Source organism: Dermacentor silvarum, chromosome 4 (genome assembly GCF_013339745.2).
Source record: "Dermacentor silvarum isolate Dsil-2018 chromosome 4, BIME_Dsil_1.4, whole genome shotgun sequence".
Lineage (NCBI taxonomy): Eukaryota > Metazoa > Arthropoda > Arachnida > Ixodida > Ixodidae > Dermacentor > Dermacentor silvarum.
In genome coordinates, this window is record NC_051157.2 from 127,245,817 (window position 1) to 127,260,579 (window position 14,763).

Below are 14,763 nucleotides of genomic sequence, written 5' to 3' on the forward strand. Positions count from 1 at the left end.
TGCTGTGGACATGCATGCTCATCGCCTCATCGATCTCAACACGCGCCTATCCATCAACGGTATACCCTGCACTTCCTCGTCAACGAGCCTTCGAGCTCTCACACCTGCTTCGCCGTATGCAAAAATTCTCGCTGACTTCCCCAACCTCACGAAGCCGCACTCCAGAGAGTCACCGGTGAAGCATTCCGTCACTCACCACATTGTGACCACTGGACCTCCCGTTTTTACACGGCCTCGTCGACTTTCTGGAGAACGCCTTACCATCGCCCGCCGTGAGTTTGAGCACATGCTTGAACTTGGCATTGTGCGGCCTTCCTCCAGCAACTGGGCATCGCCACTCCACATGGTCCCGAAGAAAGATCCTGGCGACTGGAGACCATGTGGGGATTACCGCGCTCTCAATGCCCACACCTTACCAGACCGCTACCCACTTCCTCACATACAGGATTTCACATCAAATTTGGCTGGGTGCACGATCTTCTCTAAGATTGACTTAGTGAAGGCTTACCATCAGATTCCTGTAGAACCCGCTGACATTCCGAAGACGGCCATCATCACCCCATTTGGCTTGTTCGAATATGTAAGGATGCCTTTTGGACTGCGCAACGCAGCACAGACTTTTCAGCGCACTATCAACGAGGTCACGCGAGGTCTCGATTTCGTATTTGCCTACCTTGATGACCTCCTGGTAGCAAGCTCATCGGGCCCTGAGCATGAATACCACCTGCGCACCCTGTTTCACCGTCTGGATGAATACGGCCTCGTCATAAATCCCAATAAGTGCGTCTTCGGCGTCGCTACAATCGAGTTCTTAGGCCACCTTGTCACTCCACAGGGTATACAACCGCTCGCCAGCAAAGTGAAAGCTATCCAAGACTTTCCACCCCCGACATCAATGAAACGACTCCGAGAATTCCTGGGCCTACTAAACTTCCATCGCCGCTTTCTTCCTAAGTGTGCCACTTTCCTAAAGCCCTTAACCGACCTGTTAGCTATAAAAAAAGACCCGGCTGCGCCACTGGAATGGACCGACGACGCCGCATCTGCCTTCGCCACTGCCAAAAAGGCTCTGGCAGACGCCACCATGCTCATACATCCCGTTCCTGATGCCCCAATTCGTCTCATCACCAATGCATCGAGTGTAGCAGTTGGCGCTGTTCTCGAGCAGCACGCATCAGGTTGGCAACCCCTTGGATTCTTCTCGCAAAAACTCAAACCACCGGAAGTAAAATACAGTACATTTGCCCGAGAACTCCTTGCTGTGTACCTCGCCATCAAGCATTTCCGCCATTTACTGGAGGGCCGGGACTTTTACGTCGTTACAGACCACAAGCCCCTGACGTTTGCCTTCCATCGCAATCACAGCAATTACACTGCAAGGGAGATCCGTCAACTATGCTTTATCTCCGAATTCACCGTGGATTTCAGACACGTACACGGGTCGGAAAATGCCGCCGCTGATGCACTCTCACGCATCGATGCCTTGTCGACCCAGCCACCACTAGACATGGAAGAGCTAGCAGCTGCCCAGAGCAACGATCCTGAGCTGCATAGTCTTCGCTCTTCATCCACGTCTCTATCTTTCACGGAGTGCCTACTTCCATTTTCTACCTCATTAATAACGTGCGAAACGTCTACTGGTGTTCCTCGGCCCTTCGTGCCTAAAGCGTTTCGTCGTGCAATTTTGATCAATTGCACAACATGAGCCATCCGGGTATTCGTGCGACCCAGAAGCTAGTCACATCTCGTTTCCTTTGGCCAAGTATCAATGCTGACGTCCGACGCTGGGCGCGAACCTGCCTTCAGTGCCAGCGTGTTAAAATTCACCGTCACACGGTCACTGCACCATCCCCCTTTCGGCCTCCCGACGCAAGGTTTTCCCACGTCCATCTCGACATCGTCGGCCCTCTTCCACCATCACAAGGGGCCTGTTACCTACTGACATGTGTGGATCGCTTCACCAGATGGCCGGAAGCGTTTCCTGTTTCCGACATTACAGCACCGACAGTGGCCAAGGCTTTCACAAACGGCTGGGTATCACGCTTTGGATGCCCTTCTGTCGTCACCACTGATCGCGGCCGTCAATTTCAATCGGCCCTTTTCACCGCACTTGCCAATATCTTGGGCATTCGACACATCCACACGACTGCCTACCATCCTTCAGCCAATGGCATGGTCGAACGGCTTCATCGACAACTGAAAGCTGCCCTCACTGCTCACCAGCCAAGAGAACGTTGGCTTGATCACCTCCCCTTCGTACTTCTGGGCATCCGATCAGCATTGAAGACGGATCTCGGCTGCTCGTCAGCTGAACTAGTCTATGGCGTGTCTCTGCGTCTTCCAGGTGAATTCTTTGAGCCGTCGTCGCCCCCTTCCACTCATGATGCCGCTACGTACATTCGAGAGCTGCGCACCACGTTTCACGACCTTGCTCCTGTAATTCCTGCCGACCGACACCCCCAATCTGTCTTCGTCAGCCAGGATCTGCATGACTGCAGTCACGTTTTCGTTCGGCGTGACCAAATACGGCCACCACTCACACCGGCCTATGATGGCCCATTTCGCGTCCTCCATCGTACACCTAAAACGTTCACGCTGGACATCAACGGCCGTGAAGACGTCGTGGCTGCCGATCGACTAAAACCTGCATACATTGCCGCTCTCGCGTCCGCGGAGCTTCCATCTCAAGTCTGGACTGCCACATCCAAGCACGTTCATTGGGCGACTCCTATGGCTCACGCTCTACGGGGGGGAGCCCTGTAGCGCCTCAGCATGCGGCGCCCGTCAAGGAAGACGAAGTTGGCATTCGAACGCGCGGCAGGTGCAGAGCGCGAATAAAAAAAAAACAGTTCGAAAACTCAATGCTGTCAGGGCTGGATCTTTCTCGTGTTAGCTCCGACAAACTTATTAAACGCTTCTATCTCTCGCGGCGACAATACCCTCCTCCTCACCCCAAGCTCACTAGGCCTCAGGCACTGACATTCAGACTTTTGCAGACAGGGACCTATCCAAATCTGTTCACGTTACATGCGATATATCCGGAGATTCACACTAATGATGCATGCCCTCCTTGCGGGGATAGATCAACACTTTCGCACATGCTCTGGGGATGTATCTTCATAGCAAGCCCTGACCTCAGCTCAGCTAGGTGGGAGGCGGCTCTCCGCAACCCACTCCTGGCTGAGCAACGTTGGGCTGTCCAGCAGGCCCACGATGCGGCCGGCAGGCTAGGCCTGTCGGTCCCGACGTGGGAGCTGCCCGCGACGTGCTAATACGCGTTCTGCAGGACTGAAAAAATAAAAGTTATTCAATCAATCAATCAATCTCTTTACTAACCGGCCTCGCGTTATTCTTCTTCATGAACCCGTGTATACGTACCACGATAAGCACATGGGGCATTGCCGACGTAAATTAAAGCAATGCAGGAATACAAACCATTTTTACTGGGTCACTGTGCAGTGCCAAGTCGTCTCAAGGTTGTAAAACAGGACCACTGTAGTTACCCTGACAGCCCATGTGGCGTTAGTCGTAGTATTTCTTACATACGAAAGAGAATCGCTAAGGGCAGAGCTCCGACGAAGGATTTCACCCGCATCGCGCGTGTTTTATCTTGTATCCGAGTTATATAACTTCCCAAAGAAGATTGCGGGCAGAACCCATGTCACGATTTCTGTCGACGATAATGTGATTAGCATTCAAGCAATGTAGCAACACACCGCCGTTGTTGAATACACCGTTATTTCCAATCCATAGATCCTTTTTACGGTACTCGCCGTGGTTGCTCAGCGGCTATGGTGTTGGTCTGCTGAGCGCGAGGTCGCGGGATCGAATCCCGGCCACGGCGGCCGCATTTCGATGGGGGCGAAATGCGAAAACACCCGTGTACTTAGATTTCGGTGCACGTTAAAGGCCGTTATCCAGGTCGTCCAAATTTCCCAGGTGATCCAAATTTCCGGAGTCCCCCACTACGGCGTGCCTCATAATAAGATAGTGGTTTTGGCACGTAAAACCCCATAACTTAATTTAATTTTTAACGATGTCATCATCTCCTGCCATTACTCGTGTTGAGAACGATCGCCTACAGCCAAAACCCGTAAACACAGCGCCGATCTGTCAGCAGACGAAAAAAAGTTGTCGCAGTTTCACCTGAAAGGCGAAGCATCAATTGCGATAGCAAATTTGTAGAGAGCTATACGGAGTAATGATATTAGCTTTATCAGCGGTATAAACTTGGACATGCAGCAGCACCGGCAACACGCAGAACTGTTGTCGACGCCGTCGGCGTTTTGCCCGCGTTCGCTCAAAATGCGTGCGGCGTTGGTGACTGTTGCCGGAGCCTATGATATAAATAGGCACTTGGTGCCGCAGCTAAACGTCGCCTCCCTTCCCTCCCCCTCCCCCCTCCTTCCCCACGGCCTCTCGCGCGTCGGAAGAAGGCGCGTTTGCTCTACATATATGGTGATTGTAAAGGAGGAAAGAGACGCCTACTTGTGCAGCCCTTAAGCGAGCATTTCGCTCCCACTTACCCCTCCCCGTTGGCGCTGAGCCGTGCTCCCTCAAGGGCTGCAGAAGATAGCGCCAACCTTTCCCTTTCCCTCAAGAACCACCACGACGCAGAACGCGCGTTTGTTCGCCGTGCGTTCACTCCCCGTGAAAGCGCGCGCCCCTCGCGTCCTTTCACTCGCACATACAGCGTTCGGCGCGCGGCGACGATTTCATCTCCATTGACGTCATACGGAACCTCACGGCGACGGCGACGCCGACGGCAGAAATCTGCTTTTGAGTGTCCATATAATTGATATCGCAATAAAAAAAATGGCCGCGTATCTGCGTGCTTCGCTGCAAATGTCGTCGAAAGACGATAGTCTTCTGCCGGCCGTACTACATGAGTGCTGGTCTGATCCGCGGCCACCCGTGATGCTGTTCTCGTACCATTTCCGTCCTGGCATGATAAATGCAATGGAGGTTTGTTTGAACAGATTTCATTTTACCGCATTATCACTGCTGGCATGCCATGTGTTCGTACCTCCACGATATGTCAGCAATGTTTCGGTCGCGTGTGGTATACTGTATAGCATGATAGTTTGCAAAGAAGAACCATTTGTGAGACATGAATGTATTTTATTGCGTGGAAGGGTCAATGGCTGTGCGCATGTACTACTGGTGCGCCGAAGTAGACGCCTTCCCGTCTCCGGTGACGCCAGGGTGTGAGGAACGATCACGTTCCACAGTGGCACTGGTACCACTAGCACACTGACTGCGGAATCGGCCGCATCTGGCTGGCATTGATAAAATTGAGGAGGCGCTGCGTGAGACATGGACGCCATCTGGCAATACATCGGGAAACATGAGCTTGTGCAGAGGGTTTCCTTCCTCCATGGCAGAGGGCGCTCGTCGGCGGGCAGTCGGGGAACGTCGTTCGTCGGCGCGCATGGCATGGCATTTTCAGCGCAGCTTAAGAAACTAGGGTCTTTAGAGTTACGTATCTATGTTTTTTCTATTAAAGGAACACACCTCCTAATACTTACCTAGTGATGTTGCGCCTCAGATATGCGTAATATTTACTTTGTGATCGATAACGTTCACAAGTATGAACAGCCGTACCAGTTTAAGTAGTGTGGGCGGTAAGCAAGTGGTCCAACTTTGGCCGGTGGCTGAATCGGTTGACAGACAGACAGACAGACAGACCAAATTTTCAGCATTTAAGTTCCCCAAGAAAGACTATCGTCTTAAAAAAAGCGCGTGACAGAAGGGGCGAGGAGTCGATGCTGTCCCGTGATTGCCGCAGCGGCGCGCCGCCAGTTGGTGTGGCCACTCTGCCGCAGCTGCTTTTTGCCGCCGGCAGCGCGCCGCGCGCATTTTGCCGCTGGTGTGTACGCGGTTTAATACGCCCGAAGTGTGACCATGCCAATGCTGGCGCGCTCTGCCGCCTTCGGCATGCCGCGCGCGTTTAGTCCGCTAGTTGGGCCTTACCTTGACACAGCGTCTCAAAGCGTTATCAGCCACAAGAATGACAGTTTGTTTATATGTGACGTGACCCACGCGAAAGAGAGGGGTACGATGGATTATCCCTCTCGCGTTTCACTATCGAATGAATCAATGAATTCTGCCGTTTTACGTGCGAAAACCACGATTTGGTTATGAGGCACGCCGTAGTAGGGGCCTCTGGGATAATTTTGACCACCAGGGGCCATCTTAAGCGTGCCCCCAATGCACTGGACACGGGCGGTTTTGCATTTCGCCCCCATCGAAATGCGGCCGCCGCGGCGGGGACCTGATCCCGCGACCTCGTGCTTAGCAGCGCAACACCAGAGCCGCTAAACCACCGCGGCGGGTGTTTCCTTACCGAGTATGTGGCCGTGTGGACACTGGAGCGTGCGCGCTTGCTCTCGCTCATGAGGTGCGACGTACCGCACGCACCAGACGTCTGAAAGAGCTAGGTCACGCTGGCCTAATTATCAGAGGATGAAGCTGTTGTACTTGGGGCGAAGGCAGTTTTGCTGTAGGTCTGTACTCCGTTTCATACATCAGACAACGCTGCGGAAGCCAGAGAGATGTTTTGCAGTAGCTGCGTTCCGGCTTAGCAATAGGTCGGTGTTTTCTGACCAATTTTACAGCGAAATTGTTTGTGGTTACGGTTCCGTCGATTTTTCATATGCGTAAACAAAAACTCAGGTCCCGCGCGAACGGGATCCTGCCCCTGCTCGCGCGTTCGTCGTCTTCTTCCACGGCTGGCTCGTCGGCATCCCTAGGATATATATTTTGAGTAGATTAGTTATCAGTAGGCACCATTTTCAAGATCAGCAGACTCCCAGGTAGATAATAAAGATTTGTCAAATATTTGCTGCCGTGCGACCCGCGTCGGCCAAGTCTACGTTGGTACCGCCCTCTCGTTGTCGGCATTCCAAGCGCTTGCGTATCTAGTTTTCTTTCCTTCCGCTCTCCAGTGGTGGCGGTGCCATCGAAACGCCACGCGTGTCTAGTTTCCTCCGGCTTGTCGGGGCGGCGGTCCCGTCGTCCACGCGAATGTATATAAACAACCAGAAATACAAGTTGCCGTTCTCCATTTTGAATTTCACTTCTCTCTTGTCGTCGTAATGAGGGGAGGCGGGGGGGGGGGGGGTGTATAGTCTGGACTCCCTAGGAGCAGCGCGCCTACGTGCTAAACAGCTTCACTGTTCATCCACCTTCACAGGGTGGAATGGCTCACGATTTTTGGTGCGAATCACCTTATGCACTCGGGCTGTCGGCGTCTCCTGTCGTCGTCGTCGTCTTCCACTTCCATAGCTGGCTGCGTTGCCGCTCATCATTCCAGCATAGAATTTCACTTCTCTTCTGTCGTCGTAATGGGGAAGCCGCGTTTACGTGATTATGAGCCATTGCTTAAGGCAGTATAAGCCCATTAGCGGCGCATATCACTGCGTGCTTCGCACCTCTCTAGGTTTCACGTCAGTGGGGCTTTATTTCGCTCAATTGGTCAATTGACATTTACGCATAAAATTTATTTCGCCGCTCAAACCGAGCCTAAGACTTAACTGGTGCTAACTGTAATAACTAATAAATACCCACACCGCCATGGGGTCGTACTCGTGCCAGCCAGCGGCGATGTGCGCCGAGCCAAACGCCGAATTTTGGTATTGGGCATTGCGACATTTTATTGCGATAGCAATTATATGGACACTCAAAAGCAGATTTCTGCCGTCATCGTCGCCGTCGTCGTCGCTGTCGCCGTCGCCATCGCAGTGAGGTTCCGTATGACGTCAATGGAGAAGAAATCGTCGCCGCGCGCCGAACGCTGTATGTGCGAGTGAAAGGGCGCGAGGGGCGCGCGCTTTCACGGGGAGTGAACGCACGGCGGAGAACAAACGCGCGTTCTGCGCCGTGCTCGCTTAAGGGCTGCAGATGATAAGTGGTTCTTGAGGGAAAGGGAAAGGTTGCAGAAGTAGGCGTCGAAGATAGCGCCAACCTTTCCCTTTCCCTCAAGAACCACTTATCATCATCATCAGGCGTCTCTTTCCTCCTTTACAATCACCATATATGTAGAGCAAACGCGCCTTCTTCCGACGCGCGAGAGGCCGTGGGGGAGAGGGGGAGGGGGAGGAAAGGGAGGCGACGTTTAGCTGCGGCACCAAGTGCCTATTTATATCAGAGGTGGCGCTGAGCCGTGCTCCCTGATGATGATAAGTGGTTCTTGAGGGAAAGGGAAAGGTTGGCGCTATCTTCTGCAGCCCTTGAGGGAGCACGGCTCAGCGCCAACGGGGAGGGGTAAGTGGGAGCGAAAGAAGGGATAGAGTGGAGTCGCCATGGCTGGGCGAAGCAAAACCGGCAGGCATAGGCGGCACGTATCAGGCCGAGATGGAAGGCCTTGGTGTGCTGCAGAGTCTGCAGGGGTGTTGTGCCAGGCCGGTCAGGCAGCCGTGCTCCCTCAAGGGCTGCAGAAGATAGCGCTAACCTTTCCCTTTCCCTCAAGAACCACTTATCATCATCATCATCATCATCATATCAGAGGCTCTGGCAACAGTCACCAACGCTGCACGCATTTTGAGCGAACGCGGGCAAAACGCCGACGGCGTCGACAACAGTTCTGTGTGTTGCCGGTGCTGCTGCATGTCCAAGTTTATACAGAGAGAGAGAAACAACTTTATTTAAATTAAGACCGTGCTTGGTCACTGTGGGTGGAGCCCCTCTTCCAGGGCCCCACTGGCTATTGCGGCGCGCCGGGCCTGGTCGAGGGTCGCCAATTGGCTTCCCAAGTCGAGTTCGGAGAGTCGCGCCTCCCACGACCAATTGCTAAGTGTATCGTCAAGTAGCGGCGAGACGGCGTCTGCCGGACGCTGCGTGCATTGATAAGTGATGTGTTCTAGTGTCGGGGTGGAGTCGCACCATGGACATCTGTCGCTGTGTTTGTTAGGAAATATTTTGTGCAGTCTATGTAAATGTGGGTAGGTGTTTGTCTGTATTCGGCGCCAGTCGCTCGCCTGTCGCCTGTTTAGCTTGGGGTGAGGTGGAGCTTTGGTTCGTCTTCCTAGTCGTTGTGCCTCAAGTATGTCTCTCAGTGTGCTGCCGGGTGTCGGAGAGGCGTCCGTTCGAGCGGTATGTATCGCGGCTCGGCCTGTTATACCTCGAGCCAGACGATCCGCCCGACCGTTGCCTTCCACTCCGGTGTGCGCGGGACACCAGGTTATCCCGTGGTCCATTTGGAGGCTTGGTCCTAGTATGCGAAGGACCCCCGCCGGTAGAACTCCCCGAAGGAAGAGCCGGCAGGCGTCTTGCGAGTCTGTTAGTATATAAGCCGACTGGCTCTTGGCCTCAGCGTCTCGGATGGCTAGGGCTATGGCCGCGGATTCCGCCGTGGCACTTGAAGTCGTGCGTACGGACGCTGCTACAATCGGTCTCCCCCGGTTTGTCACGACAGCCACTTAAGTAGGAGTCGCTGTCTCACCTCTGGGGTATAAGCCCGCGTCAGTAAAGTATGTGTCTGCATCTTCCTGCCTCTTGCGCAGGATGGCTGCTCGGGCTTGTCACCGTTTCACGTGGAAGTGAGGGTTTATGTGACGTGGGATGGGGTTGACATGAATTCTTGTTCGTAGATCAGGTGGCATAAGTATGGTCTCGTCTCCGCATAACTGTGGCGTTAGAGGGTATCGTAGTCGTGTTAGCACGGAGCGCCCCTGGGGTGTTGCGTTTAGTCTTTCGCGCTGGGCCATGAGTGTGGCCGCGGCGAGTTCTTCGTATGTGTTCATCATGCCCAGCTCCGTGAGACGGTCAGCTGCTCGTGTTTTCGGGCAGGCCGAGTGCCGCCTTGCAGGCAATCCGGAGCAGTCGATTTGCTTGGTCGATGTCAGTTTGTCGGGCCGCTTGGAAAGGAAGAGCGTAAGTGATTCTGCTTATGACGAAGGCCTGTACTAATTTCATGGTGTCTGTCTCCGTCATTTCCTCTCTGCTACGTGCTATTCTGTTAATGAGGCTAGTAACACTGCGAACCGTGCCCTTGAGTTTGGACAGGGCGATGCCGGCACTGCCCGTTTCCTGTATATGCATTCCGAGCACTCGTAGCTGCTGGACTTTTCGGATGGGTTCTCCGTCTAGAAGTAGTTGTAACGGCGGAGCTCTGTTGGCTTGGGTTCTGGGTGGTCGAATATGGATGTATTCTGATTTGCTCGGTGCGCATTTCATGCCGGCATGTTTTGTGTATGATTCGACCGTGTCTAGGGCTTGCTGAAGTGTGTTTTGTCTGTCCCCGTATGAGCCTTTGGTCCAAGTTTATACAGCTGATAAAGCTAATATCATTACTCCGCATAGCTCTCTACAAATTTGCTATCGCAATTCATGCTTCGCCTTTCAGGTGAAACTGCGACAACATTTTAGTGCAATAATAGATATTTGTAGCCTTCGTTCTTTTTCTTGTTTTTTTTACTAATGTAGGTTAAAACAGACAAGCCGGAAGTCGTAAAGTACACCATTTCTTAAAAAGCCATGCGTTCTTAGACATGTCTGGTGAAATAACATGGGAAATATTGTAAAGCGAGCCCGAGCAACAACGATGATTATACAGTGTGGCTTATAGGGAAAACGCAACGAGATATTGTGGTAGGTATGCAACCGTCGCTAACGAGTACATAACGGAAAAAATTTTGCCTGAAGTGATGGTGACTCCGTGTATGTAACCACGGAGCTGGTTTTAAGCTGACTGTCAGTTAGTAACGCGTTAAGAAAAAAAAAACATCCCTGAGAGATGAGTCACTTGTGTTGCTTAGCAACCCCCTCGCAGAGCGGCGTGTGCTTCGCCTCCTCTCCGTGCCGTGCACATGTTGCCTTGACATGGGACGTTAAGGAGAGGAAAGGAGAGCATGCGCGCGTTGCGCGATGTGATCGAGAGAAAGAGAACAGGAGAGCGAGAGGGATAGAGAGAAAGAAATTGTAGCAGAACCAACGAGGCAACGCGCAGAGCTGCTGCTGACGCCGCCCGCGTTTCCCCGCGTTCGCGCCGAACGCGTGCGGTGTCTGGGGGTGCGACTGTTTTCACAACAAATGCGTGCAGCGGCGGGGCCTCGCTTTGATGACGTATCACCATTTTCTTTTTTTTTCGACGAAGACGACGACGCTTGAACGTAATCGTGTGGTTCGCATGAATGCATGCTCCGAAAGCGTGGCTGTAGAAGAAGACGACGCCTTTTCGAACGGCTGTGTTTTCTGATGCTCTCCACCGAAAAGGAACAATCGTCCTTGGGCCGAGGTACTACTCAGGCGTCAGCCAGCAGTAATAGTTACCGGACCGTTCCTTTCTGTCTACCTACGGGTAAGCTTGTTGCAAATTCCGTCTTTCTTCATGCCGACCTTGCTGGACGTCGATACCGTCTCCAAGATTTCAGAGGTACTCTACGTAACGCCATTGACCTTAAAGAGATCGGCTCTATCGGAAAGTTTCCGATGTCGCATGTTTGGATGGTGACGTGCAAAACAAGTGTGGCAAAAACAACACTTGTGAACTATGGGGAGCTCCTAGTTAAAAACCGGCGCTGCATGGTGATAGACCCCGAGCCAAAAGCCGTGAAAGTGAAGATCCTGTGGCTTCCTGAGCATTTAGAAGATGGCTACATAAAGGAAGCGCTCCAATTCTATGGAAAAGTTCCGTCAATCACGCTTGAAAATTGGAGAGTCGCAGACATGTAAGACATGCGGACTTTGAACCGGGACGTCGTGCTGTCATTGAATGATGGTGTCTCTGTCAGCGAGGTGCCACATCTTTTGACAGTAATGGCATACAATGTCTTGTTTTAATCCCCGGAACGCCACCACTGTGTCTTCGCTGTAATAAAGTGGGACCCATAAGCCGTCAATGTCGTACGCCTCGTTGTGATAGTTGCCAATTTGGACATTCAGCTGATGAATGCGCTTTGAAGTATGCTGATAAGCTCCGGCATGGCACGCGTCCCCCTGATGAGGTGGTCCAAGAACATCTCATGGACGCGACGGAAGTCCTCGACGCAACAGGAGGTTGGTCAACAGAAGGAGCAATCGGATCAACGACAGCACATGTGGCTCAAGGCACATCAGCGTTGCCTCAGCAGGAAGTAAGCGGAGTCACAACAACCGCGCTTCAAGATCATGCACCACCGCAACAGGAACTGTCTGAAGCTGTGCAGACAGTGTCCTCTGACCATCCTCAGCAAGATGTAGTGGATGCCACGACCGTGCCGTCGCTTGCACCACAAGAAAGTTCTGATGCACATTACTCTACAGGAACTGTCTGAAGCTGTGCAGACAGTGTCCTCTCACCGTCCTCAGCAAGATGTAGTGGATGCCACGATCGTGTCGTCGCTCGCACCACAAGAAAGTTCTGATGCGCGTTCCTCTACCATGTCATCACTTGCTCCGCAAGAAAGTGGTGATGTGAGTGCCTCAGCCGTGCCTACGCTTGATCTTCAGAGCGCTGGGCCACTGCCTAGCGAGCATCCTACTGCAGGTGTGCCTGGTTCTGGTGCAGTAGCAAGGCGTCGTGCGATGTACGAGACAAGGTCAGGGAAGACGACGGAAGGCAGCGATTCTTCCTTGAAAGGACCTCGTCGTAAAGCATTAAGAAGATGGGAGGATCTCGACGATCAAGGTCCAAAAGCCCAGGTGTCACCTCTCGCGACGCCTCACCAAACTCGATGCAACATACCTAAAACAATTATCAGTAACCGTGGAGCTGTCACAGCAACTGAGCTTTGCAACTTTGAATCTAAGAGGGCTGAGATCTCGACAGAAACAGGTACAGCTGCGCCGATTACTATCTCATGGCCGCTTTGACTTTGTCGCCATTCAGGAGACAAAGTTGGAGAGCGATGAGATGACCGGCAATACCCTGCAGCCTTTCCTCCCAGATTACTTTGTTTGCATATCACACTCTGTTGGCCTTTCCGCGGCTTGTTTTCTGCTTCTAAAGAGAAATCTTCCTTTTTCTGATCGCATTTATAACGTCGACAGCCAAGGCCGCTTCATAAGTTGCGATTTTCAGTTGCATGGTGTACTGTGGCGTTTACTTAATGTTTATGCTTTCAGTTATGAAGCTAATCAATTTAAGTTTTTTGAAGCTATGGCTAACGTGCTTGATTGCGATCGTTCTGTCGTTCTGATGGGAGACTTCAATTGCGTATGCAATCCAACTGATCGTGCTCAGTCAGTTATCAGGCGGGATAGGAGTGCTGAAGTGCTAACACGCATCACTGATAACGCTGGCCTTATTGATACCTGGTCTTCTGCTGAGAATTCGTACTCCTACACACATTTCCAAGGCCGTTCCCATGCTCGTGTGGATCGCATATATGCTCCTTCAGCACTCCTAAATTCCCGGATTTCATGGGAAATGCAGCCTATTTCATTCTCTGATCACTGCATGGTGATTGCCCGGTTTGGTGATAATCAGTGGTGCACCGACGGGGGGTGTTTCGGCGGTTGTAACCCCCCCTGAGGCCGACTTAACCCCCCTCTTTTGTTTAACCCCTTGTCTTTCCTTGCGCATTTGAGTACTGCAACTAAGATATAAGACGCGCAATCGTCTGCACACTCACAAAACGCGCATTTTTTGACAATTCAATTTCCCGTGAAGAAATTGAAATTAGTGCTATTTAGATGGTATTGGCAAACTGTCAACCCCCCCCCCCCCCCCCCCCCCCCCCTGGCAGAGATCCTGGGTACGCTACTGGTGATAATGGTCGCACTAATTTCAAGCCGAAGTGGATACTATGGAAGCCTAATGTAAGCCTAATTAGCGATAAAGACTTCATATCTCGTGTACATTTATTGCTAGCATCTTGCTTTTCTAAGAATTTACACTCATTTGTATCCTGGTAATCGTTTAAACTGGAAATTCGAGACATAGCAATTGAAATTAGCTCGATAAGGTCGTATGTCAAATAGTGCGAAGAAAAAATGTTGCGGAAAAGCCTTTATAACCTTCATGAGCTGGAATCAGAAACGCCTGGCACATATATAAATGAAATCGCCTTTGTTAAAAGCCATCTTCAAAAATACGATGCTGAACGTTATAGAGGTGCTCGCATTCACTCTCGTACAACTCGTGCCTTGCACTCAGAAGAACCAACGCGCCAGGCGCTACTTGATGAGCGTCGTCATGCAAATCGAAGCATATCTCAGGTATATATTCTAATGGCGTGCTTGGGAAAAAAGCGGAAGAGATTATCAAAGAATTTCAAAGATATTATACAACGGTGTTCAGCTCAGCTGACACGCCAAATCCCGATGTTCTGACACATTTCGTCTCCCTAGTTCACCCCCTTTCAGAGGATGATGGTTCTGTTATTAGTGGACCATTTACCCAACAAGAAATAGAACTTGCCATTGATCAGTTACCGCTTTCCAAAACAGCATGTCCTTATGGAATCTCCGGAGAATTTTATAAGCCTTGAAATTTATATCAAGCCCTGCTTTACTTAATATATTTACTGCTAGTTTTGATGAAGTTTGCCTACCACAATCATTTACCAAAAGCCATATTATCTTAATCCCTAAAAGTAGTGAGAAAGAAAAATTGCGGTTTGTACAGTGCTATGGACCCATTACACTGACGAATGTAGACTACAAAATTTATGGAAAAGTCTTATCTAATCGACTCCAGTATGCAATGGCATTACTTATTGAACCACACCAGACCTGCAGATTAAAAGTCCGTTCCATACAAACAAACTTGCATCTATTCCGAACGGCTCTTCAGTACTGCTCGTCCCACTGTGATCACTTTGCATTGCTTCAGATCGATTT